Source organism: Harpegnathos saltator, unplaced genomic scaffold (assembly GCF_003227715.2).
Source record: "Harpegnathos saltator strain DR-91 unplaced genomic scaffold, Hsal_v8.6 scaffold54, whole genome shotgun sequence".
NCBI lineage: Eukaryota > Metazoa > Arthropoda > Insecta > Hymenoptera > Formicidae > Harpegnathos > Harpegnathos saltator.
Window position 1 is genome coordinate 595001 of NW_020230360.1, and position 25170 is coordinate 620170.

The window sequence follows — 25170 nt, forward strand, 5'->3', positions numbered from 1 at the left end:
GAAAAGAAGAAAAAGAAAAAAGAAAGAGAGAAAGAAAAGAGGCCGCAATTACAGCGCTCTCCTTTCGCACCCCGAATGCAGGGATGCGAGCGGAGAATAACGCGCGAGCGTAATTTATCGATTTTTCCGGTTCACGGGGGAAGGAGCGCTCCCGCTGCTAATGACATTGATTTTATTCGGCGGTGCGGAAAGTATATTTGCCGTGGCGCGCGAGTAGTGGGAAGAGCGGAGCGGCGCGGCGGGAGAAAGAGAGACGCGCGGGATTAGATCGCGGATCGTTGAAAGGAATCGGTCGTGAGAGAATTCGGGGGCGGGTTGGTGGTTGGGGGGGAGAGAGAGGAGAGGGGAGGAGTCGTCGCCCGTGCCGGTCGCTCGTGCGAATCGGCCGGCTTGCGCGCGTTCCTAATGCCCGCCGCGACGTCGCCCTCGTCGAACAATGAGCAACGTAATCGCCGGCGGATTCTCGCCGGCTAATTAGCCAATTATCGCGGCGGGCGACAACAACACCTCGCCCCGCCCCGCGCATCGCGCGTCGTCAGCCGCCGCCAGTGGTTCGCGATTTCGCGGCCTTTGATCGCGTTTCCGATCCGCGCGCGCGCGGACTTTCGCGTTATCGGCGGGCATAAATCGCGCCGCCGCCCACGGGCCGATTTACGCCCGGCTGTAATATTTTACGTTAATTGTGCGGATCGAACAATATCGGCCGATATACACAGCGCGATATTGCGTTACATCAGGCCGCGGCGGCGAATGAATGCGTAACGAGCGAACGGCACCGCGGCCGGCAATAATTATATCTCGGACTAACCGCGCAATGGCCATTGTTCATACGACGCCGCCGCCGCCGTTGCCGAATGTGTATTTAGTTGCGTGGCGCGCGGGAGAGAGAAAAAGTCGATTCTACGCGCGCGGCGCGCGCGACAAGCGCGACTCCCCCGTTAAATCGGACTAATTAACGTATCGTCGCTGACCGAGCCGTTGTCAAATATTAATTGTTCGACTTAAGCCGCGCGACCGCGCGACATCGCGACGCGAGACGGGCGTGTGCGTGCGCGCGCGCGCGCAATTTTAACGAGAGGACATTTAATCAGTCGACAATGGCGCGTTACAAATCGCTTGATATTACGTATCGCAAATAATTATCGAATTAATCGCCGACCAACTAGAACGCATCGGGCGCATACGCTCGGCCGCGGAGCTGCGCGCATGGTAGCCACGCATTTAGCGCGGCGGGAGAGCGGGGGAGGGGGGTAATAAGGTCGCGACTGTTGCGGCGCGATTCCGCACGGTTATTCGGAAATTCGAGTCGCGCGACTCGAGTAAAAAATTGTTAGGGTCATTCTTATGAAGCGTAAGGCCCGAATAAAGCTGAAAGTAGGATGCCCTAAAAAGTAGGATACCTCATTATTAGCACAACAGGCCCCGAGATGGATCTTTTAGGGATACCTTAGATTTTACAAAATAAGACTTCGATGAGGAAAATTGATGAGGGCTTTGGATGGATTTATTAGAGATGCCTTAGATTTAATAAATAAGGTTTTGATAGGGAAAACTGAGAAGGGCCTAAGAAGGATTTTTTAAGGATGCCTTAGATTTTACGAAATAACGCTTGAACATGGAAAATTGATATGGACCTTTGAAGGATCTTTTAAGAGAGGGTGCTTTAGATATATAAAATCAAGTTTTGTTATAAAAAATTAATCGTATGCGTGTTACCGCATCTTATTAATTTTCTTAAGTGCTGAAGCGTGTAAAATTATCATAGTTTGGTATTGTTTTAGTAAGTAACGCTCTATCTGATTCTTTTAAAGATTTCTTAATCATACCGCAATTGAAAACAAATTTTATTAGTTTTATTAGTTGCCATATTCATTAGTCTCTTGCAAGGATTTTTCTAGTATTGCCTTCGTTTTTTGAAATGCAGCAAACTTTAATAAAAACAGTAGCAGGATTTTTATGTACAAAGAATGCTATGTTTTATTGTAAAATATGCTATGTTTTTAAAATAAAAAATTCCTGTTGTATATTAACAAGGTTATAAAGAAATAAAGAAATTACAGTCTAAATTTCTTCAGTCTATTTTTACTCAAGTAATAATAAAAATACTTCCTTATAAGACCCTATTAACCGGCTTACGGTTAGACCCGAGTCAAGATTTACTACTTTTAGGTCCGCCATTGTTGATCCGCCATTTTGAATTTTGCAACAACAACCTCAAATTTGAAATCAGCGTATTCGAAAACTATTATAAAACATGAAAGTAAATATTTTCCTTCGCAGAAGAAATTTAACCATTCTGATACTAACTTCTGCCAGTAAATAAAACTATAAACAAGAGAAATTTAATATTGCCTTATAAAACCCTTGATGCCTTATAAAAACCTTGATTGCCTTATAAGGCCCTCATAATATTAGCTTATAAGAACCCGTTAAACCATTTGTTACACATATCTTGTAGGGCTCTTGTCTTTTTATCCCTACTAGGGCCCGATTAATGTTAGAGAAAAATAATTAGACCCTTAGCCCTGGTCTACAATAGTTGATTTAAGCTTTAAGCTATAAGAAATTAACAGTCGATTATTTTCCTCATATTCAACTGTAATTGGTTAATTTCTTATAGCTTGAAGCTTAAATCACCTATTGTAGACTAGAACTTACCAGAGCCCTATTAATTTTTCTACTCGGGGCGCGCTCGCGCGATCTAGTCGTCGGCCGCGCGCCGCGCCGTGTGTAATAAAATAAGAGGTCAACGTTCTAACGCGGCTGTTGATTCTGTCGCAGGGGGCGGGGGGGACACCGAGAAGCGACCCCGGCGGATGTTGTGCAAGCAATATCCAAAATCTTCGGTATATATCCGACGATCCAATATTTGCCATGGAGATGAAGGAGTCCCGGCGTTCCGTCTTTTTCGCGAACTACCGCCGCGCCCGAATGTATACCCTTTCACCTCGTGGATTCTAATACAACTTACGTCGGTTTACGTGCGAAAACACATTCGAACCCGGCGCGAGAAACTCGACGCCCGGCTTGCTTGCGCGAGATAACAAGTTTTCAGCGCAGTTTATTCTCGCCGCTCCTCTTCGGCCCGAGCGAGCGAGCGAGCGAGAGAGCGAGAGCGAGAGAGAGAGAGAGAGAGAGAAAGAGAGAGAGAGAGAGAGACGGCGAAAAATGAAAAAATACCGGGGAGGAGGGAGAGATCATCAGCGACGGGGCGGAGGATATTGCTGCTCAGCGATTCTTCCGCTTCTCTTCTCTTCCGGATCCGCGCGTCGATGACAATCGGACGAACGTCGAGGAATAATCATCGCGCGCGCTGGCTGAATCTTCCTCTCGCGATCTCGTCGCTCGGATTCCGCGTTTATTAATCCCGACTTTCGCGAGAGTCACGCGAACTCGGGCAAGAGGTACGACGGCCACGTGACGAATGAAGAGACCTGTACACGTGGCCTGGACCTAATTCGATCGTACGACGTTCTCGCGAGAGGCGGCGCATAATTAACTGTCACGCGATGTAGCCGGTGAGATTTGGGTTAATTAGGTTTGAAGCAATTTAGATGTGTGTTTAGATTAATTTATTCGGCCGCGTCGCGCCGCGCCGCGCCGGAACGCAACGCGACGCGAACAAATTTCAGCCAGAGATAACGGACATTTTCGCGCGCAGCCGAGAGAGACGCCGCCAACTCGCCCGGTGCATCGCGTTTTGAAAAATTCTTCTCCCTCTCTCTCTCTCTCTTCTTCGTCGAGACGTGCGGCGAGTCGCAAGGCGGCGTTCTATTGTATTTTCACACACGAGGCGACATCCGCGGCTACGTGTATATACGCAAGCGCGTAAAAAACAGGAGCGTTGTTTACTCGGCATATTGATGCAAAGGGCGATCCGTCATCGCGGAGGATGAAGGAGGAAAAAAGGAAGAGTGAGACTTATCAGAGACGGCGAGAGATCTCGCATTAGCGGGGAAATCGATGTTATTGCGGTACGGTTCCGCAGGTACATACAAACAGTCCTCGAAAAAAACGAAGAGGACGAAGAGGACGAAGAAGAAGAAAAAGAAGAAAAGGCAGAGAGCGGGAAGGGGGGGGGAAGAGGAAGTGCACTTCGATTAAATGCTAAAGACACAACCCCGCCGTCGCCGGGTCACGTTGACAACGCGCTATTTTCTAATAACGTTTATTAGCCGCGTTTCTCTTCCTTTCACCCCCCCTCCTCTCTCTCTCTCTCTCTCTCTCTCTCTCTCTCTCTCTCTCTCTCTCTCTCTCTCTCTCTCTCTCTCTCTCTCTCTCTCTCTCTCTCTCTCTCTCTCTCTCTCTCCGCGTGGTCGCGCGAAATATGATCTACGCGCGCCACGAACAACGAGAATCGTTCGAATAATTATGTCTTTAATGTTGTTGCAGTGGGCTCGCTGAAAATAGGGTAAATATTTGGAAAGCGTTTACGTTCGTTATAGAATATTTCCGACAATTAATACGATCACTCGCAATCAAGCGTAACAACACCGAAAACAGACTAATATTTTGATAGCGTTTACCTCCCTTCAATAATATTTCCGATAATTATTACGAACACCGCACATACGCGCACGTCCCTCCCCCTCCTTTCCCGCCCCCTCCGCTCTCCGTCTTTCTCTCTCGCGCGCCCTTTCTCGCAGCCTCTCGCTCGTGATAAAAAAAGAGAAAAAAAGAAAAAAAAAGAAACAAAGAAGAGAAAAATGTACAGCGCGAAACCGGCAATACAGCAATGCTCGAGTGACGGTCGGGGGAGGGAGCAGGGGAGGGGGGATGGATATGCCCGATAATTATCACTCACACTACGGCGAGGCGTGTGACGACGGCGTAATCGAATTACTCGCGCAGTCGGCCGAATTTCGCGCAGATTTTTCATTCGTCCCGATGTGCGCGCTATTATCTCGACATTCGATTAGCACCTACGCGCGGCCTAACGATTATAAACGACCATGTTCAGCGAGCCTGTCGGCCGTTGGCCTCGCAAACCATCTAATGACCTGCCGCTAATAACTGCTACTGCTCTTGTAAGCGATCCGTTCACAATACGGGCCATTAAATCCACAGTCCTAAAGTGTATTAGCGGCGGCGGCGGCGGCGGCGGCGGCGGCGGCCGCCGCGTTATTTGTAGGCACGGCCGATACAATTACAGCTCTATCAATCGTTAGAAATAGCTGCGAGCATCCAGTAGCGCTTAGATTGTCCGCGTCTGACCATTATGTCGAGAGTATAATGCATTACATTACGCAATGGACCCGGCGGCCGACAGCCGCGAGTCCACGGCTGGCGGGCATTCGTCTCCCGATCGATCGCAGCCGAGCGGAAAAGTAAATCCGCGACGGTCCGTCGTAATCGTGTACACGCGACCTAATTGGAGTCATCAATTGCGCGCCAATTGCGCGCCGCGGACGGTCCGGTCGATCGATGCGCTCGTCGTTTCTTCGTTATTGTCCGCTCGCTCGTTCGCGCTTAACCGTAATCCACCGGTCGCGGTTTTCGCCGAGAGTCGCGCGCGACTCACGCAGAGCTTTCCCCTATCCCTCTCCCACCCCCTTGCGGAAAAGCTGCAGCGAACCGAGCACGTTCCGCGAGTGGGTGATAAACACGGAAACTCATAAGGACGTTCCGACGATGCGACCCCGCCGGTGCCTTCGGGAATCACCCTTTCTCCCCCCCCCTCCCCCCTCCCACGCCGGCCGGCCTCTGCCTCATTCTGTCTCGACGATGCGCGGGGGTGGCCACGAAGTATTAACATATTTACGACAGTCATGAATTCAAACGCCCTGCCCCCGGCAGCCCCCTCTGACGCGCTCTCGCGAAGTTACGGGTTGCCGCCCACTCGAAATCGACGTCGATCGGGCGGCGGAGCGCATCGGGGAAATTAGTCGAGCGTGTCCTTTCGTACGGCCAGACCTACCCTACTCTACGAGGAGGCGACGCCGACGGCAGCGCGGCGACGCGTTCCACCGTCCAAGGTCTTTCTTCCTTCCTTTCCCTCTTTCCCCCCGGCCTCTTCCGCCGCGCACACCAGCGAAAATGCGCGCGCAAACTTGGCCGGGCACGTACCGGATCCGATTTTTCGTCTGCCTCCGCGGGGGTTGTTCCTAACATGGCGCGCGAATGCGTAGGGGGGATACCACAGATTGGAGAGAAACGTCGAGAAGCGAATGTATCGCAGGAATCCAGATACCCCGGAGAGACTTCCCCGCTCGGGCGTTCGCGTTTTAACTGTTCTTCTGCTTCGCCCCCTCCTCCTCTTTCTCACCCTTTCTCCGTCCGTCTCTCGCCTTCATCTCCCGCCTGATCTGAGCGACTTCACAAATTTGACGCGGGAGGAAGAACACCTTCTTGGTTGCGGCGCGCGCGCTAATTGTGACACGATAATGGCCGATTGATTCCGACAAATCAGCGTCGATGAGATATTAATATCTCGCGATGGAAGACCGGATATCCGCGAGAGATACCGGCCGAATCGCTTTCCCGCACGCTCGCGCCTGCGAGTTCAGTTTTATCGCGACCTGCTACGGACGACACGAGTCGCACGAATCGGTCGCATTGTTTCCTTGAAATCGCGCGTCCGTCCGTCCGCACATGGCGTTCACGCGTTACTTACACGAGATGTCTTAGAAATACCGGACCCCCTTTGCTTTGCAGGATCAAGTTTTCACGAGAAGCTTCGAATACAAAAGTTGTGGAAAATCGAGTAACGGACTTGATGGTGACCTTGAATTTGACCTTGGCCGTGACCTTCAAGGTCATTTGGAGGTCAACTTGCGTTTTTTAAATGGGAACCCTTATTTTTTGTCACACTGTTTTCTTCTTTACCAATTAATTTGAACAACTTTTGTCCAAAACATTTTTTTATTTGCCTAATATATCTTTTTGGATATTTCAGGAAAACTTGATAACTTTTTATCTATATTATATTTAACTTACGACATCTCGCTAACTATTTGTCGGAGGAAAAAGTGGTACCAGACCTTTCTTGCTTTATTTAGTCTCAAGAACATATTGTTACAATAGAGTCCTGATTTTTGTTAATTTAATAATTTTGAAATGTTCAAAAGTCAGTAAGTTAACAAGAGTCAGGGCGCTATTATAACAATATATTCTTGAGACTAAATAAAGCAAGAAAGTCTAGTACCACTTTCCCTTCCGACAAATCCGACAGTTAGCGAGATATCGTAAGTTAAATATTGGAAAAGTCAAGTTTATCAAGTTTTCTTCAAACATCTCAAAAAATATTAGGCAAATAAAAAAATGTTTTAAACAAAAGTTGTTCAAATTAATAAGGTAGAAAAAAAAAACAGTGTAATAAAAAATAAGGATTCCCATTTAAAAAACGCAAGTTGACCTCCAAATGACCTTGAAGGTCATGGCCAAGGTCAAATTCAAGGTCACCATCAAGTCCGTTACTCGATTTTCTACAACTTTTGTACTTTGTAAAGTTTTTCATGAAAACTTGATCCTGCAAAGTTATCCGGGAGTTCCGGTATTTTTAAGACACTTCGTATAATTACTCAGCGGGCAGAAAATTAACGCGCGCGATTTGACGCTGTGAAGCCGGGCTGAATTGACGAGGCCAGCGATGTTCCGACGCGCGGAATATCGCTGCCTCGCGCTTCGGTATTCTTCATATGTGTTCGCCATTTTTTTGGGACCGATCGGGGCGTGGTTGGTCGTGAAGGTCAAAATCGCCACTTTGAAAACATTCAAACCAGGCACGTGTGATGGATCACACCGCATTTTCACTGTGAGCAACACAAATCTTTTGCTTCAGAAACGTTTTTGTTTATGAAATGCGAAAGGCGTCGTGTATCGAACATACTTTTTGCTGATATCGTAAATATTGCTGATTATTTGAGGTTATCAAACCATGTGTCGTTTCGGGAAGTGAAATGTCAACGCTTTAAAAGCGCAAAGGAGCGAAAGAATATCTCAATGTCAGCTTTTGCTCCGAGCTACAGTACCGGCCGAAAATATATCACTTTTAAGACTTTGTTCGAGCATAACTTGATTTAAAGTGTATGGATATGTATTAGGTCATAACATATTTTGATAACAGCTGCGGCATCCCGAACAAAGTACTTTTACTTAAACAATATAAACAACAACTCGTGAAAATTTTGAATCTAGTACCTTTACTGTGAAGGAAGTTATGCTCAAAAGTCCGAAAGGTTTTGGCCGGTACGTAAATTTCATCGGAACGAATTAATTGCTAGACCTGATGAGTGACTTGTCAAACCTGAGGATATATGTGTGATGAATCGTCGCCCGCTGTCCTGCGTCCTGATCCAGCTTCCTGATCCCGGTCACTCACTCTCTCGTGATTCGACCGGAGAACAAACGCGTGGCCGAGGGACGCGCGACGGAGCGATCGAGTATCTCAGTAAACGGCGGATTATTCCAATCGCGCGGCAGGGATCGAAAACAAACGCCAGAGAACACGCAGATCCGCACATCGGCACGTGCGTTCGCCGGCGCGAAACGCAATGACGCGGCCGCGACAAGTGCGCGAATATCAAAACAATCGGCGCTCTCAAAGTCAGCCCCCACCAGCTGTCGCCGCTCGTCAGTCAGTGACTTGCGTGATGTACACGGTGGCCGAGAAATGCCGCGACTAGGTAAACCTGTCGAATTACCGCCACCTTAACCCTTTAACGCCTACCGGTAACTATAGTTACCAGAAACGCATTTAAGAATCCATAAGTCAAAGAAGGAGATATTTTCGTTTTCTTTGCACTAGTGTAGAGGTGAATTTTTCTTCTAAAAAATGGCATATAGATTGTATGTAGATTCGGTTTAGTCTGTTTTTAGCTCAGTTTTAATGATAACATGTTTCGTCAAATTCCAAGTAGGCATAGTTAGCATTGTTACTGACATCTAGAAGTGCGCTATAAATGAATAGATTGGTATCTGTTATAATTTTATACATTTGGAAGCTTTCTCAGATGCAAAATGTGAAATTAAAAGAATACAGAAATTCAAAATGGCGAATCCAATATGGTGGACGGGAAAATCAAGAAATTAACCTATTTTCGTGAAACCTGGTGATTTACAGTTTTTTATGCAGCGAAAAATGAAGGGACGATTGACTATCTAAAAGGTGATCTATAAGATATTCTTCCGAAATAGTAAGCTTGACGCTCTGAATGATAAACTTCACAAATATAGTAAAGTTTCAGCTCAAAAATGTCAAGCTTGCTATCAGAGTTATGTCGTACAGATTACTCCTCATTTTTCTCTATATAGGTTGCTCATTTCGTTTTTAGGACCCAAGTTATATTTACCAATAAACAAAGAACGATAAAAAAACCAATATAAAATTCTGATACTTTTTTTTGGTTATCACTGCTTATAGTCTCAGTTCAAAGAAACTCAAATTTTATTCTTAAAACACTTATAAAAATGTCGGGCGTTAAGAGTTAAGCAAAGACCAATTGTCGAGAGTTTATTTGAAGAAAGTAAAGTGGTATTAAGAAAGTAAAGGTGAGACTATGAATCTTATTAAAAGCTGTTATTTAGCAAATTAGCGAAAACACACATACAAATTAGAAATAAACAAGATTCTTTATTTATATAAAAGAATTAAGTGTGGACCGCAAATATCCCGAATCACGCCCACTGAAATTGTAGGTCCCAATTTACGCCACTGATTATGTATCCCAAATGACACGCCACTCTATACTATATTATATTATGTAAAAACCATATTTTACAATATTATACAATATTATAAATATAAAAACCATAATTTTACAATATTATACCTTTTTATCATCTTTTATTATATTTTAATCGTAAAAAACTAAAACACTATATTGCTACCCAAAGATATCTCATTTTATCATATTAGAAGGTCACGTCATAGGTTAGTAATCATTTAGAAGCAAATTCAGTCGAAAATAGTCAAAAGTGACAGATCTTTGATACAGGCTTTTGAAATTGGTTTCCACGGAAAATTACATTGTATTTTCGTATATTTACCTTAGCGGAGCCATTTGACACACTATCACGACTTTTTTCCGGCAATTTTTAGACACTTTTTTACTCAGCTATGTTTTATTACACGCATAGAATAAGCCAAGGTGGCGTAATTCGGTACGTTTACCTTACCCGTATTCTCCAAATACTCAGGACTTCCCGAGTGGCAGAAATGTGAAATTATCGCCGGTGAACGATCGATCGATCGATTCGTGTCTCTCTCGCGTGGCGCCAACGAGCCGCGCTGCCGAGCGAGAACGAATCGGCAACGAGGCTCGCGGATTCTTCCTCCTGCATCCCTCGCGTAAACGTCGAGATCTCGTGGGAATTTCCCCGACGTTAATGAAAATCAGAAAAATATGCAGACATAAGAAGGCGCGCTGCTTCGTCCACCCGCGCATCTCTGTTTGTTGATCCTTGGATCACTTTTGACCGCTCTACGACATTTGCCCATTGCGATGCTTCATCTACAGAAGCTTCGTCCTAATCGATATCACGCTCCTTCCTTCCTCTATCCGGACGGATAAATTCACCTTGGCGGCAAAAGTGCCGTCGATAAAATAATGGCGCAAAGGCGCAGCCGATACGCGACGGTCGCGATAAAAACGTCTCTTTAAAATCGATATACGAACAACGGCTAAAACGACATCCAGCTCGCCTGATGTAAGGGCGCGTGGGGGGAGCGGGGAGCGGGGAGGGGGGGGAGCTGAATGAGGCGGAGCGGAGGGACAAAAAGGGTAGGAGGGTCCAAGTGCGCGCGAAGGGGGGGCGCCAGAGAAGAAGGGGGTTCTCGAGTTCGCCCGTCTTTGTATGCAAATCTCGTAGCTCACTCAGGGAAACTCACTGAAGGCGAGAAACTGACTCGGCACTCGACTTTGCCCGTTTGTCGTCGCTTCTATCGGTTGACGAATTCCCTAACGATAATTTTATTCGGGAAGTTGGCGCACGAGCCGAGAAACGAGAAGTCGGCGCCGGCGGCAGACGTCGACGAAGTGCCGCGCGTTTTTGTCGTCGCAGACGAGCGAGCCCGCGACTTTCGCGGGCTCGGCGGGAAATATCCAGCGTTATCTTTTCTTTTTCTTTTTCTCAAACACGTAAATCCTGCAGCGAGGTCGAGGTTGCGACCGGTGCGGCGACAATCGCGGGATTTCACGATTAAGAGAGCAAAGAGGGGATCGGAAGCTCCGAGGGGGAGGAAATAGATATCACGAGTTTACCGTTGCGTTTAAAGTTGCGCGCTCGACTCGAGCGAAATAGCCGAGGAGAAAGAGAGAGAGAGAGAGACGTCGGTACGCTGTCATTTACACTGTCGAATCACACTGCCGTCGCTATTTCCGTACACACGCGCGCGCGCGCTCTGAGACGTTTACGTTCGCATTCTTCGACGCGACTCTTTGTTTCCCGACGGTGGGAAAAACGTGCCCCGCTCGATCACCGTTGCCGAGTACTTCCGCGATCATCGATACCTCGGCGCGGCAGGAACGGCTCCGTTATTCTTCTTAATCCAGCCGGCGCGGCGATGTGTCATATCGCGAAATACACGAAAAGATGAAATGAAAGATGTCACGGCGAGAATGGAGCGCTCCCTGGCCGCACACGCGTGTGCACACAGCCGGGCAGCGCTCGGGCGGTCGCCGGCGCGACGTTAGTCGTCATCTTCAAGACAAATATTATTCCGAAAAATTGGATTACCGTTATCGTCCAGCACCGTACGTCGACAGCTGCGCGTCGACGGATCCTCCACGACCTACCACCAAGCCACGCGCGCTCGTGTGGGGAGGAGAGGGAGCTTCTGCAAGACTTTTCGGGACTATCACCCCGATCTCCTCGGCACGATCTCCCGGCACACAATCTCACCCTTTTCTCTAGCGTTCGCGTCAGACCGCGATACCCCACGAATTTTTCTTGCATCTCAACCGAGCGCGCGCGCGCGCGCGCGCGCAAAACGACCGCCGCAGTGACCGCGGATGCCGGCGGCGAAGCTTTCGCCAACTCTTCCGCACTTCCGCAATAGGCGTCGTGGCATCGCGGACTAACAACGTTTACGCACGCCGCGTAACGTAAGTATGAAAGGACCGAGGAGTCATCAGTGCGAGCGAAAATCACAGAGTTTCAAAGCGCCAGCGGTGACGGGCGGAGAATCAGGATCCTGAATATTGTGAAGCGGAATGATATTCCGAAAAGTCGCAACCCCCGGAAGCTCGCAAAGTTACATCCAAATTGTGCCCACCCAAAAAAAAGTAACTTCAGAACGAGCGGAATCATCTAAATTTTAGAGGATTTTATTCTTTTATATGGCCTCAAGGGGATTCCTCTACGATTAAGAGGAAAACATTATAAATATATTATTCTTAAAGTTCTTAAAGTAGAGGAATTATATGCTATAAGTATAATGCAAATCTTATTGATTTTAATAAATCTCCTCTTATACACGGATTATTTAATCTTTTTTCAAGAGGATTATCATTTATTCTTACTGGTTATATTTTATTCTTACTGGTTATACTGGTTAATTTGAAAGAATTATTATAATGTATATAGCAAACAGTAATATATATACAATATATAGATGTATTTCTGGTTCAAATTCTACATTAAGTAGGCACGAATGAAATAAGATCATCATAACAAGCAAATTTCCAGTCAGTTTTATTATGGACTTCATAGCTACAAAGATGTTCATCATAACCAAAATTGTATGAAACATGATTAAAAGAAAGAATATATTATTCAACTTCTTGCAATAGATCATAAACTGTATTTGACCAAATATGGATAAATGTCGTATGTTACAGCAACACACATACTTTTTCTAAAAAGCGTTCCAAATATTTTGAGCCATGAGCACATGATTATTTTTTTCCTTCTTGTCTGGAGCATGACTGAACGAAAGAAGCCGACACTCAAATTAACATATTTCTCTTCTTATAAGAGGAAAGTTAATTGATATAATAGGAGATCCTCTTGAAATAAGAGGAAAATAGTTAAAATAATATCTAATAAATTTTAGGTGAATGGTTCACTTTAATCGCTTCATCAAAAGAGAAATCCATATTCTGTAAAAGACTTCGTCTAAAATATAAAACTATGGGAAAAATCACTTTACAAATAGAATACTTTTTTTTCGAGTGTGCCCCGTCAGAACTGCCCACTTCGCTACTTCTCATCAAGATGACTCGCGCCCAGTCTCTGAGAAATAAAAATCTCGCGATCGAACAATTTCGAGAATCGCCGCGAGTAGAAACGCAGAGATGCGTACTCGCCTTTTCCCGACAGCGAGACGTAATCGCGCGAGAAGGATACGTCCCGAGGCCGGGACTTTGATCCGTGCAAATGTTTATGTCTTGGGCATTAAAAGGATTACGGGGATGGAAAAACGCGGATCTCTCTCGTGCGCTTACACGGAGAAAGGGCGGGGGCGGGACTTATCAGAGGGCGAAAAGGGAAGGGCTCAGCACGGTGCGGCTCGCTCTGCTCTCTAATACCCTCTTTGATAACCCGAATACAGAACGATAGCCTCGTAATACCCGGATTAATATACCCCTGCGCGGCATTAGGCCTGTATCAATTCGCAGAAGCGAAGCCCACGGTCTCCAAGTAACGCGTCCCAAGTAACGCGTTTGCGACAATCGCGAGGTCGCGTCGGAAGCTCCTTATTGTTACGCCGACCGTCGGCGATCACGACGCTTGTCGCGCGATAGGAGATTTATACGAGGTGTTTGATAAAGAGAGTTCACGCCCCTAGAGTCGGATAATATGAAATGGAGGGAAAGTGTCCCGATAAATGCGGCTCGGAAAATTAATATTGTCGGAATCGTGAACAATTTTAATTAAAGCGAATGATCCACTCGCTTCTGCTGCTTACAACAGTTTTTCCGCATGTCCTCCTATTTCTGCGCACACTTCATCGTTCCTAAATTAATCGAAGCAAATAAGTCTCGCTCGTTTCTAGTGCTTGCAAAATTGACAAGTGATTTTCTACTCCTCCTCCATTTTTACACACATTTTACACATATTCTTTGTAACGTAGAATTGCAAACTTTTTGCAAAAGCCCGGATTTGTTCTAATTATTTAATGAGTATTTTGTATTCTTCGATATATAATTCGTTCGTGTCATTTATCGGTGAAAAGTACACCGTGCTCTTGAGAAACTCCCATAAAAAAGTCCAGGGAATTGGAATCAGAAGAACAAGAGGGCCACCAATCCATCTCTCATCGAAGGATCTGTTCAAATGTTGGACGAATTACATCGGAAAATGCAAGATACCTATCAAATCGGAACAAATCCGGGAATTTTTCTAAGAGGTTGCAGTTTTATGGTAAGAAGATGTAAAGTGTGTGTAAAAATAGGAGGAATAGAAAATCTTTCGTAAACTTTGCAAGCACTTGAAGCGAGTACGTCTCTTATTTACTTCAATTAAAATAAATAATTACTCGCAATTCCGGCGATATTAATTTCTCAACCCGTATTTATCAGGACCGCTTTCCTCCGTCCTCAGAGTACCATCTCCCCTTAAAGCTCTACACCCTTTTTTCAAGCACCTTGTATATTTCAGCCGACCGTCGCGCGGAATTGCCCAATCAAGCCAAAGTCGAAGCCGCACGCGATTCGAGGAGCACGACGAGCTTTCCCGTATCGCCCGAAAACGTGCTACTTTTTCATCTATCATCGCGTGGACGCTGCGCAAATGTATAATACATATAATAGCACCCTACCGGAGCACCGACGGGCAGCGCGGGGGAGGAAGAGACGCGACGGCGGCGGCGACGGCGGCGGCGGTGTGGGGGCGAGTACAAATGCAGAGCGAGTGCATTTCACGGGCCAAGGTATTTCAGAAATTTCCCGATACCGCCTCTCACTCTCCATCGACGTTCCTTCGCCCCCACCCCCTCCGTTCGTGCCGTTCGCCTCGCCACCGCCGCCGCCGCCGTCGCCGCCACCGACGACGACGACGACGACGACGACGACGACGACGACGACTTCGACCTCGCCCTCGCCCTCTCGGCACGCTCGCTTGCGGGGATTTCGCGCGGAGCGGAGCAACGCGACGCGACACGACGTGGCAAGTTCGAGCTGCGAAACGGACGGGCGTTTTCCGTGCGACGGCGGGAATTCGCCGGCCCTTCTCCCGAATAAAGGGATCCGTGGCGTCTCTCGCGAGCGAATGGAGCGGTTAGAAGACGAAGACAATAACCGGCTCGTTTCGTATACCGGACGTCGCCGGATTATCGGGCCGCGATGGGTTCGACTTAATTCTGTCTGCCTACTGTGGGCGATCTCCACGAGAGAAGAAGAAGAGGAGAAAGAGAGAGAGAGAGAGAGAGAGAGAGAGAGAGAGAGAGAGAGAGAGGGGGAGAGAGAGAGAGAGAGTCTGGGGGATAGAAGCCGTGCGATTCGAAGGAACAACGGGAAATCGTCGCGATCTCGTATGCGGCGAGGAGGCGGTTTATTGGCGGCGTCAGTTGCGGGCGGGAGTGTTACTTTATTACCGGGCCGAGTCGTCGTTTCGCATTAGAGATTGAGAAATATCTGGATCCCCGCTTGCGGATCCGATATTGCTCGATATCGGATAAATAAATCCGATATATCGATATAGACATAAAGAGAGAGAGAGAGAGAGAGAGAGAGAGAGAGAGAGAGAGAGAGAGAGAGAGAGAGAGAGAGAGAGAGAGCGGCCGATGTGTCGGCGAGATACACTGAGATATTGTTTCAGGCGAGGTAAAATATTTCAGATACGAGCGCCAAGCTCTCGCTTAGAGAACGAGCGACGTTAGAGGGCGCCGTGCGTGAATAATTCGGGAGCAAAAGTCTCTCGGCGGTACTCTCGCCGCGACTTTCAGTCCGTTTCCAACGCCTCCTCTCCAAGAGGGCAATCGCGAGCGCGCGTGAACCGCGCCGTGAACGGCGTCGCGCGCGACGAGTGCTCGCGCGTATTCGCGCGCACACTTTTACGCATCGCGCTTTAATATTTATCAGATTTAACGTTGATGACGGGATATTGTTTACGCGAGACGAGCCTGCAAAAATAGGCGTATCTACCGTGAGCGCGCCCGCTTGCATTCGCAGTCCCGGCGTGTCGCAAAAGCGAGAGCGCGCGCGCGCGCGTGTGCACCCGACATTATTATAATCGAGTATCGATCGCCATTAGGCCGGGATCGTTATTAGCTCGCGAATAAACAGCCGCTACCATCCTCTCTCGTTTCGACCGCGCTCTCGCGCGGCCTGCTGACACGCGGGATTATTTCGTTCGAGAATTTCGACGAACGGGCAAACTCGCCGGCGACCTCGCGCGAGTCGCTCGCGCGTAATCGCGCTGGAAGGAAGCAGGATCATCGTTCTCTCTCTCTCTCTCTCTCTCTCTCTCTCTCTCTCTCTCTCTCTCTCTCTCTCTCTCTCTCTCTCTCTCTCTCTCTCTCTCTCTCTCTACTCGCACGAGAGCGGCGCGCTCGCACTCCCACGGTCGGCGCGCTGCGACCATAAAAGCTCGACGACGCTCGAGAAAGAGGAGAAGAGGGGGAGACGCCCGAGGACGAAGACGACGAGAGGCAGGAACGACAATGGCGAGTTTTCCGGTCGAGCAAATCGCAGGATAATCCATTCGGAGTCGCAAGAGAGAGAGAGAGAGAAGAAACGAGGTTAGGGCGAGGGACGACGGTTACGCAATCGTACGCGCTCGTTGCACGACGCGAGTATGAGCGAGCACGCGCGCGCGGGAGAGACACGCCAACATGAGCGAGTGAGCGAGCGGACGTTCGTGTGCGCCAGGTGTAACGCGAGCAGGTAAGCGAACGAGCGAGCGAACGCGGGGTGAGTCTCTGGTCTTGACAGGTACGCATTGCCGGCTACACCACTGCTCCCCTCCCCCCTCCCCTCCCACGCCCCTCGCCACTGCGCGCGTTCGTCGACCTTCCGCACCGCCTCGTCCTCCTCGTCCTCGTCCTCCTGCTCCTGCTCCTGCTCCTGCTTCTCCTGCTCGTGCTCCCCCGACCCGTTCTGGCAGAGCTCGGCCACCCCAACGGACGTCGAAAGCACGAACTCTGCCACGGAGAGATTTCGGGATCTCGCATCGCTGATCGAATCGTTCGTGCATACTTCGCGAACGGGGATTAATTCGGCCGCGGCTAATCCGGGAATTGGCCGTGAGCGCGCCGCCGAGCCCGGCGAGTTGCGTGCTGCTCGCGCGAGCGATCGAGCAGCGCTCACCCCGCCACCCCCGGCTCCCTCCGCCTCGTCGTCACTCGCGGGGGTGGGTGTGATTCCTGCGAACAGCCGCCGGCGCGGCTCAAGACACGAGGCTCGAGGCGAGTTCTCGCGCGGACAACAAACTCTCTCTCTCTCTCTCTCTCTCTCTCTCTCTCTCTCTCTCTCTCTCTCTCTCTCTCTCTCAACTCTGGCGGCGCGCTTTCACAGCTTTGACTGCGCGTCGTCAAGGTTATGGCGATAGTGAATGAGCGATCGCGACGACGCAGAATTGCAGACGCGATTTCAAGGCGGAAACGCTGATGTTGAGCTTTGCTCGATGTGCAACGAGAACGATTGACACTTCTCGACATCTTGAGCGCTGTTGATCAGCGAAGAGATTTGCCCGATACCAAAGTTCCGCTCGCGGGGCCGGAGGAGGGGGGTTTCAAAAAATATCGTTGCGCCTCGAAATGTCCGCTGATTACGGCAAAATACCTTAGTCTGCGTCCGCTCTCTTACAAGCGTTACAAGCTCGCTAATATTTAGATAATCATGAAAGTTCGTGCCGTTTTTAGGTTATGTCAAACTGCACATGCACACACTATCAATTAAAATTGTGGTTATGTGTGCTTATTAAACAAAAGAGCTTATTTAACAGGGAATTTAACAGTGTGTAACATTTTCGGAAACTAATTACTATGGAAATTTATTATTTATCTTTATCGATTAAAACGGCACGAGTTTTCTTGGTTACCTAATATCTCCCCTGCAAGGCCGCATTCAGCCTTGGAACACGTGAAAACGATCCTCTGTCCTCTCCCCTCGCCGCGGCGGATCTTCATGAGTCACATCTGTTTCGGATGCTTTTATTAAATGTGTGCAAGTGTTTTAAGAATAAAATGTGAATTTTTTTGAACTGAGACTATAAGTAGTGATAAGTAAAAAAATATCAGAATTTTATGTTGGCTTTTTTTATCGTTCGTTTTTTGTTTATTGGTAAATATAATTTGGATCCTAAAAGCATGTACGAAATGAGTAAATTATACAGAGAAAAATGAAGAGTAATCTATACGACATAACTCTGATAGTCAGCTTGACATTTTTGAGCTAAAACTTTACTATATTTGTGAGTGAAGTTTATCATTCAGAGCGTCAAGCTTACTATTTCGGAAGAATATCTTATAGATCACCTTTTAGATAGTCAATCGTCCCTTCATTTTTCGCTGCATAAAAAACTGTAAGTCACCAGGTTTCACGAAAATAGGTTAATTTCTTGATTTTCGTGTCCACCATATTGGATTCGCCATTTTGAATTTTTGTATTCTTTTAATTTCACATTTTACATCTGAGAAAGCTTCCAAATGTATAAAATTATAACAGATACCAATCTATTCATTTATAGCGCACTTCTAGATGTCAGTAACAATGCTAACTACGCCTACTTGGAATTTGACAAAACATGTTATCATTAAAACTGAGCTAAAAACAGACTAAACCGAATCTACATACAATCTGCATGCCATTTTTTAGAAGAAAAATTCACCTCTACACTAGTGCAAAGAAAACGAAAATATCTCCTTTTTTTGACTTATGGATTCTTAAATACGTTTCCGGTAACTATAGTTACCAGCAGGCAGGTTTAAAGGGTTAAAGACGGCAATTTTGACGCGACTGATCGTCCACGCTTTGCAACGCCACGAAAGCGTGAGACCGACAATTTCGAAGCGTTGCCGAATGGAAACCTATCCCAAACGCGAATAAAATTTGCAGAATAGCTCGGAATGGACCAAGTAGCAGTTTCAAGACGACCACATGAGAAGTTGGAAAAATTCAGAAGCTCGGAAAACGGCTGCCGCATGAATTGTCGTAAAACAGCAGAAGCCGCCAGTTGAGTACGTGCGTTTCGTTTTCCAGACAGCGAAAGAGACACTTTTTGTTACTGGCGATGAAAAGTGAACTGTGTATGATAATCCCAAAAGACATAGACATTCGGCAGTTGGACCTCGGACCCAATGATTACGAATGCCGCCTTAGAAAGTCCAATGCTAACCTTAGCAAAACACAAAATGGCGGGGAAATATTCTAATTTAAAACAATTATATTGCGGGGTCGAAAAAGAAGACTAAGAAACTTTTGCGCACGCCTAATATATTTGTCACTGTAATCGGCGATGGCGGTATAGATTCATACGGGATGTACGAGAAGAGATGGCAAGGATAACATGATCGAGAGAGAAAGAGGGGGGAGGGGCGAGGAGAGTCCATTTGACATAACTTTTGGACCAGCGCTCCTCGGTTATCGACACATTCGGACTCCGTTATCGTCCACTTCGGCATCCCCTTGATCTCGTCTCGAGTCGATCCCGGCCGCAGCGGTTTGAGCGGGCACGATGCTACCGCGAGGGCTTTAATTGGCCACGTCCAGCCAATTCTCCCGACACAGAGAGAGACACAGCCCCGCTGATAAATCCCGACCGCGCGAAAAGTCGGCTCGGCCGCAATTTGCAAGCGGCGGGACGAACAATCGCGCGGATTCTGCAGCAGCGCGCGTTGCGCTCTCTTTTTTCCCCCGCCCCTCCCCCCTCCTTCCTTTCTTTTTATCTCGGCCTTTATGCGCTGTGAACGATGTTGCAATCTCTTTCTCGCCATTGTGAGCGTGCTTATTAATGTTACTAACGCGTAATATCGCGTCACGTCACGCGTGGCGCGGCGCGGCCGCGGAAAAAGTCACGTCGCTCGCTCCCGCGCGGCTCCGCCGGCCGAGAGCAGATAATTCGCCGGCGTTATCGCCGGGGGTGCGACGCGGGGGCGAGACGCCACGTCGTATCTCTCGGCCGCGCTCGCGCGCTGCACTGCGCGCGCTGCACCGCGCTGCACCGCGCTGCACCGCGCTGCACCGCGCCGCTCGGCAGCCGGAGCCGGACACGTCTCTCCAGCGGTGACTCGCGCGCGAGGAAACCATCTCTGCATAAAACAAAAGGCGCGCAATACGATATCCCGCGAGCTTCATGCGCTTACGTTTCGTGCATATTTCAGACGCGCCGTGCACTTGGAGGCACGGAGAGACCATATCGGGATGCACCAACTGACTGCAGTTTATGCGATGCGTACATACAATGTGTGCGGAGGGGGGGGATGGGAGTACGGGCACCCGAGAGAGAGAGAGAGAGAGGGAAAGATACTTTTATTTTTATTCGCCTATCGTGCACGCGGACGCGCCGGATGGGCGGCTCGCGCGGTGCCGTAAAGGGACTGCATTTCCGATGCGGCGGACGTCGTAAGATCTTATCGAATAGTAAAAATCGTGTTTGGATTATGATAGAAGCGTAATGAACAGCGACCGGGCATTCTCTCTCGGAGAAATTTCTTGAGAATATTTACGAAAAAGCCCGAGAGCTCTTCCCTTCTCGCTGTCCTCTTATCTCTCTCTCCTCTTTCTTCCTATCGCTCGCACGCTCTCTCTCCCTCTCTCTCTCTCTCTCTCTCTCTCGTCGTGAGCTCGCTAATACCGCGCATTCGAGGTTCCGCGTTCAGCGTTCAGCCTTGGAACGCGTTAAAACGTAATTCCCTTCCTCCGTCCCTCCCTGCCCCGTGTCGCGGTGCATCAATCGCGAGTCTATCTCGGGTCCTTTTATGGCTCTCGCCGTGCGACCGGCGAAGAGGAGCCCGAGCACAATTCGGCCGAGTTAAGAGAAATCAGAAATAGCCGTCGCTGCTCGATACTCCCGCAGACACTCGCTCGCAATTCCGTTTGCGATGAGTGCGGCGCCGTGTACGAGAACACCGGAGCGCGTTTCGGGCGCCTTCACGTTTCCGAAGTGTAACGACGGTAATGGTCCACCACTCGGCCGGGCAGTGCGATTGCCCGCGGCGGTCGCCTTCTGTGCGAGCGTATCATTGATCGCGAGAGCGAGCGAGCCGCAACTTGCATCCTCGAGTGGCAGAATTGAACTGCGCGCGTCGGACGCAACATGTCTCAAGTGCGAGGGACGAGAATCGGGAGTTTCGTAAAACTGCTAATCTCATGCCCGAATAATCGACGCGCAACATCGTCTCCCCCCTGCTCTTCCTCTTCGATTGTCCCGGAATTAGCCGCACTGCACACGTGGCTGCGGAGTTTCGCGCTGCTAACTACAAGGCGGCTGCTCTTCGCACCCGCGGGACACGAGAGCAAGGGAGACGAAAAGCAAGAGAGAGAGAGAGAGAGCGCGTTCGTAAAGGACTCAACGACGGGAAAACGAGGCACCTGCACGCCACGATCCGTATCGCGCAGCCTATCGCGCCGGATATCAAAGGATTAAACGACGACATTCCAGCCGAGAGAGTCCAGCCGCTCGCTCGTGCGCGGCGGTCGTCATAATTCAGACGCGATCGCGTTCAGAAAGAAACTCTGTCGCGCTCTCCTTCCCTCCCTCTCGCGAGAGAACGAATTGTCTCTTCAGGCGCGTTATCGGGTATGCGGGACAAGGAGCGGGTGAAAGCGAGCGAGAGGAACAATCGCTCGATACAATCCCTCGCGATATTTCTCCTCGCGCGACTCCCCCTCCCCCCCTTTCCCCGCGCATCTCCGCATTCGCGCACGACAAAAGGTGAGTAGGCGCGAGGCAATAATTCAAAACGGCGAGACGCGGCTTCTGTATGCACGCGTGCTCTTTGATCGAAGCGTCTGAGCGGCGCTCGAGGCGCCGTAAGTGGCGGCCGAAATCGCCTGGAAAGCCGGCAGAACAAAAGTCACTCGCGCGCAAATCCGCCCCCCGCCATCGGCTGGTGACCTGGCTTACCTGGCACCTGCCGCGGTGGCGATAATAACGCGCTCGCGTTCAAGCCAGCCGTGTTACGTAAACGAGAGACCGCCGCGCCTTAAGCTCAGCTCCGATAATCGCAGCGAACGCGTGCGAGCGACGGCGCAGAAATCGGATATTGGACAAAAAATTAAAAATGCACAATTTGACTTTGTGACGAGTTTTTTCCTTATCCTTTATTTTGTATATCATGAGCTATAAATAAATCTGTTTATAAAGGGATTATACCAGGTCTGTAAATATGAAACCGGAATTTGCCCATAGATGGCCCTAGATGTCACTGTAGTTACCGTCAAACCGCGCTATTGGCGCCATTTCCATTTGTTGACATCTGACAAAGATTTTCAACTCACAACAATACAAGTTTCATACAACAGCATAGTTTGTAATAGCGTTGAACATGTCGAATTTTGTGCCTGGAAGCTACGATTTGCGGACAGCATTGATTTTTTGTTACCATTTGAAGAAAACTGCCGCAGAATCGCATCGAATGCTTGTCGAAGCTTACGGTGAGCATGCTCTTGGTAAATCACAGTGCTTTGAATGGTTTAAAGAATTCAAACGTGGCGATTTTGACGTGAGAAACGAAGAACGTGGAAGACCACCGAAAAAGTTTGAAGACAGCGAATTGCAAACATTGTTGGATGAGGATGACGCTCAAACGTAACAACAACTCGCGGATCAATTTGATGTGACACGAGAAGCCGTCTCCATACGTTTGAAAGCCATGGGAAAGATCCAGATGATGCGAAAATGGGTTCCACATGAACTGAATGAAAGACAGCAGGAAAACCGAAAAACCACTTGCGAAATGCTGCTCGCCAGGTACGAAAGAAAGTCATTTCTCCATCGAATTGTGACTGGCGATGAAAAGTGGATATATTTTGAGAATCCTAAACGTAAAAGATCATGGGTAACTCCAGGCGAACCATCGACATCGACTGCAAGGCCAAATCGCTATGGACGGAAGACAATGCTCTGTGTTTGGTGGGATCAGAAGGGCGTGATCTATTATGAGCTGCTAAAACCTGGCGAAACCGTTCATACTGAACGCTACCGAGAACAAATGATCGATTTGAATTAAGCTTTGCGTGAAAAACGACCAGAATATCAAAAAAGGCAACACAAAGTGATTTTGCTTCATGATAATGCACCATCACACACGCACAGCAAAACTGGTCAAGGAAACGATTGAGGCGTTTAGTTGGGAAATACTTTCGCATGCGGCTTACTCACCAGACTTGGCTCCGTCCGATTACTACTTATTTGCATCGATGGGACACGCACTTGCTGAGCAGCGCTTCACTTCTTACGAAAATGTATGAAAATGGCTCGATGACTGGTTTGCCTCAAAAGAGCAACAGTTTTTTTGGCGTGGCATCCACAAATTGTCAGACAGGTGGGAAAAATGTATAGCTAGCGATGGGCAATACTTCGAATAAAATATTTTTTATCATTTTCATACAATAAACGTATATTTTCTATACAAAAATTCCGGTTTCATATTTACATACCTGGTATGCCTCCTTCTTTCCTCAGAATGATCCGATGATGTATGGCATTTTCGTAAATATAGAAATTCCGATAACGAAATAGCTTCCTTTCTAAATTTTCTGTAGAAAACACAACTGCAAATATACCATAAGTGCTTATAAGAATTTGTTTATTATTAGGTTTTAAAGAATATATTTATTTTAGACTTATATCATTTGAGTACTATTATATATTAATAAATATATGACATATTCGACAGATAAAAAAGACTCTTACTCCAATATTCAAAGATGAAGAAAGTTTTTGGCATGGGATGGAACGAGATGAAGTTTTTATCATTTGTTAGAGCAAAGTATCTAATTTCTTAATATGCCTGATATGTATCCCCCTTCGTCCCCTTTTTGTAAAAAAAAAAAATGTATAAGCAAAGTTCATTCGATTTGGTCAAAAGTCCTTCACTGAGCCATTCTCTCAGCAATATTCCAAATAGGAACTAAATATCGACGTTATTTCGTTTGCAGTATTGTATATATCGTTATTTTATAAGAACGGTACAAAAATTTTAGTATAATACCAATATAAGATATCTAATGTCGCTCATATCCATATTATCATATCCATATTATAAAAGATTTAATAGAGCATTCCATCTTGTATATTGGTCTGGTTAAAATAAAGATAATACATACAGAGAGGTTTAGCAAAAATCGTACACAAGATAGGATATTCTATTTTCGAAACTTGCTTTGCTAATAATTTTTCAACAAATAATGAGTGACGGCTAACTTCTTGAGTAAACCTAGTCGATTTGTATTGTTTTATTATTTTTTTTCAGTAAGAAAGTCTTGTACTTTACTTTGTATATTTCATTTCTTTGTACTTAACTTTTTTCATTTTCATATACGTCTTTTCAATAAAGGCCTTTTTATAACTCTTTTTTCATATTTTGCCTAAATAGTACTTGCCGTTCTATGCAATGCTTAAGGTATTATAAATAAACATAGGTTACATTGAATAGAATTTTCTTTTTCGAACGAATTTTAATTCCTACTTCTTCACGTGTGTGCTTCTTAATAAATTTAAAAATTTCGTAGATTTCTCCGAACGATGTAAAAGAATCACAACTCAAAAAATACGAAATACTCCGGAAAAGATCGATTTTATCGTTCCAGAAAAGTTTAAATCTTATGATGCTTTTATAACGATGCTGTTCAGAAAGATCCAGGACATGTAAAAACATGAGATAATTTTGTGAAAAAGTCGAAAGTGGAACAGATTTGATTATTAAAAATTGCACTAAGTACTTTTATTTTTGTAAAATTAACATGCTGTTAATGTAATATTATTCGTGACGTTACGAAATTTACTTCATACTGTTATGGAAAATTATCTATACATTTTATCGATAACAGTAAAAGGCATGAACATATATAAACATAGACTTATTGAAGTTTTTCTGTATAATTGACGTCGCGACATTATTGTGCCACATAATATAGATGATTTTTATTTCATACACTAAAAATATATCAATTGTACATTATTTATATTAAATTTCAAGTAATTCCATTGAAAAATGCAGTAGTTAATTAGTTAAGCAAATGACCGAAAAATGACACATTCGTCACACTGTGCGACGGCCGGGAGTCACCCGGTATATCGGATTACGGACTTTCTTCTCATTCGCTTCTGACAAGCAACATCCGC

General features: G+C 47.0%; 1 protein-coding gene across 2 annotated transcripts in view; it reads right to left on the reverse strand.

The window, feature by feature from the left end:
• LOC105182044 (uncharacterized) overlaps positions 1-25170 on the reverse strand; it is a 361561-nt gene that overhangs the window by 303246 nt on the left and 33145 nt on the right. Inside the window, exon 1 of one of the 2 annotated variants that reach the window (XM_011139187.3) lies at positions 8246-8503. The exons of the other annotated variant lie outside the window; for it this stretch is intronic. The gene's annotated coding sequence lies outside the window, so the exon portion shown is untranslated. Of the gene's footprint in view, positions 1-8245; positions 8504-25170 lie in introns of those variants that run through there. 2 annotated transcript variants of the gene reach the window in all.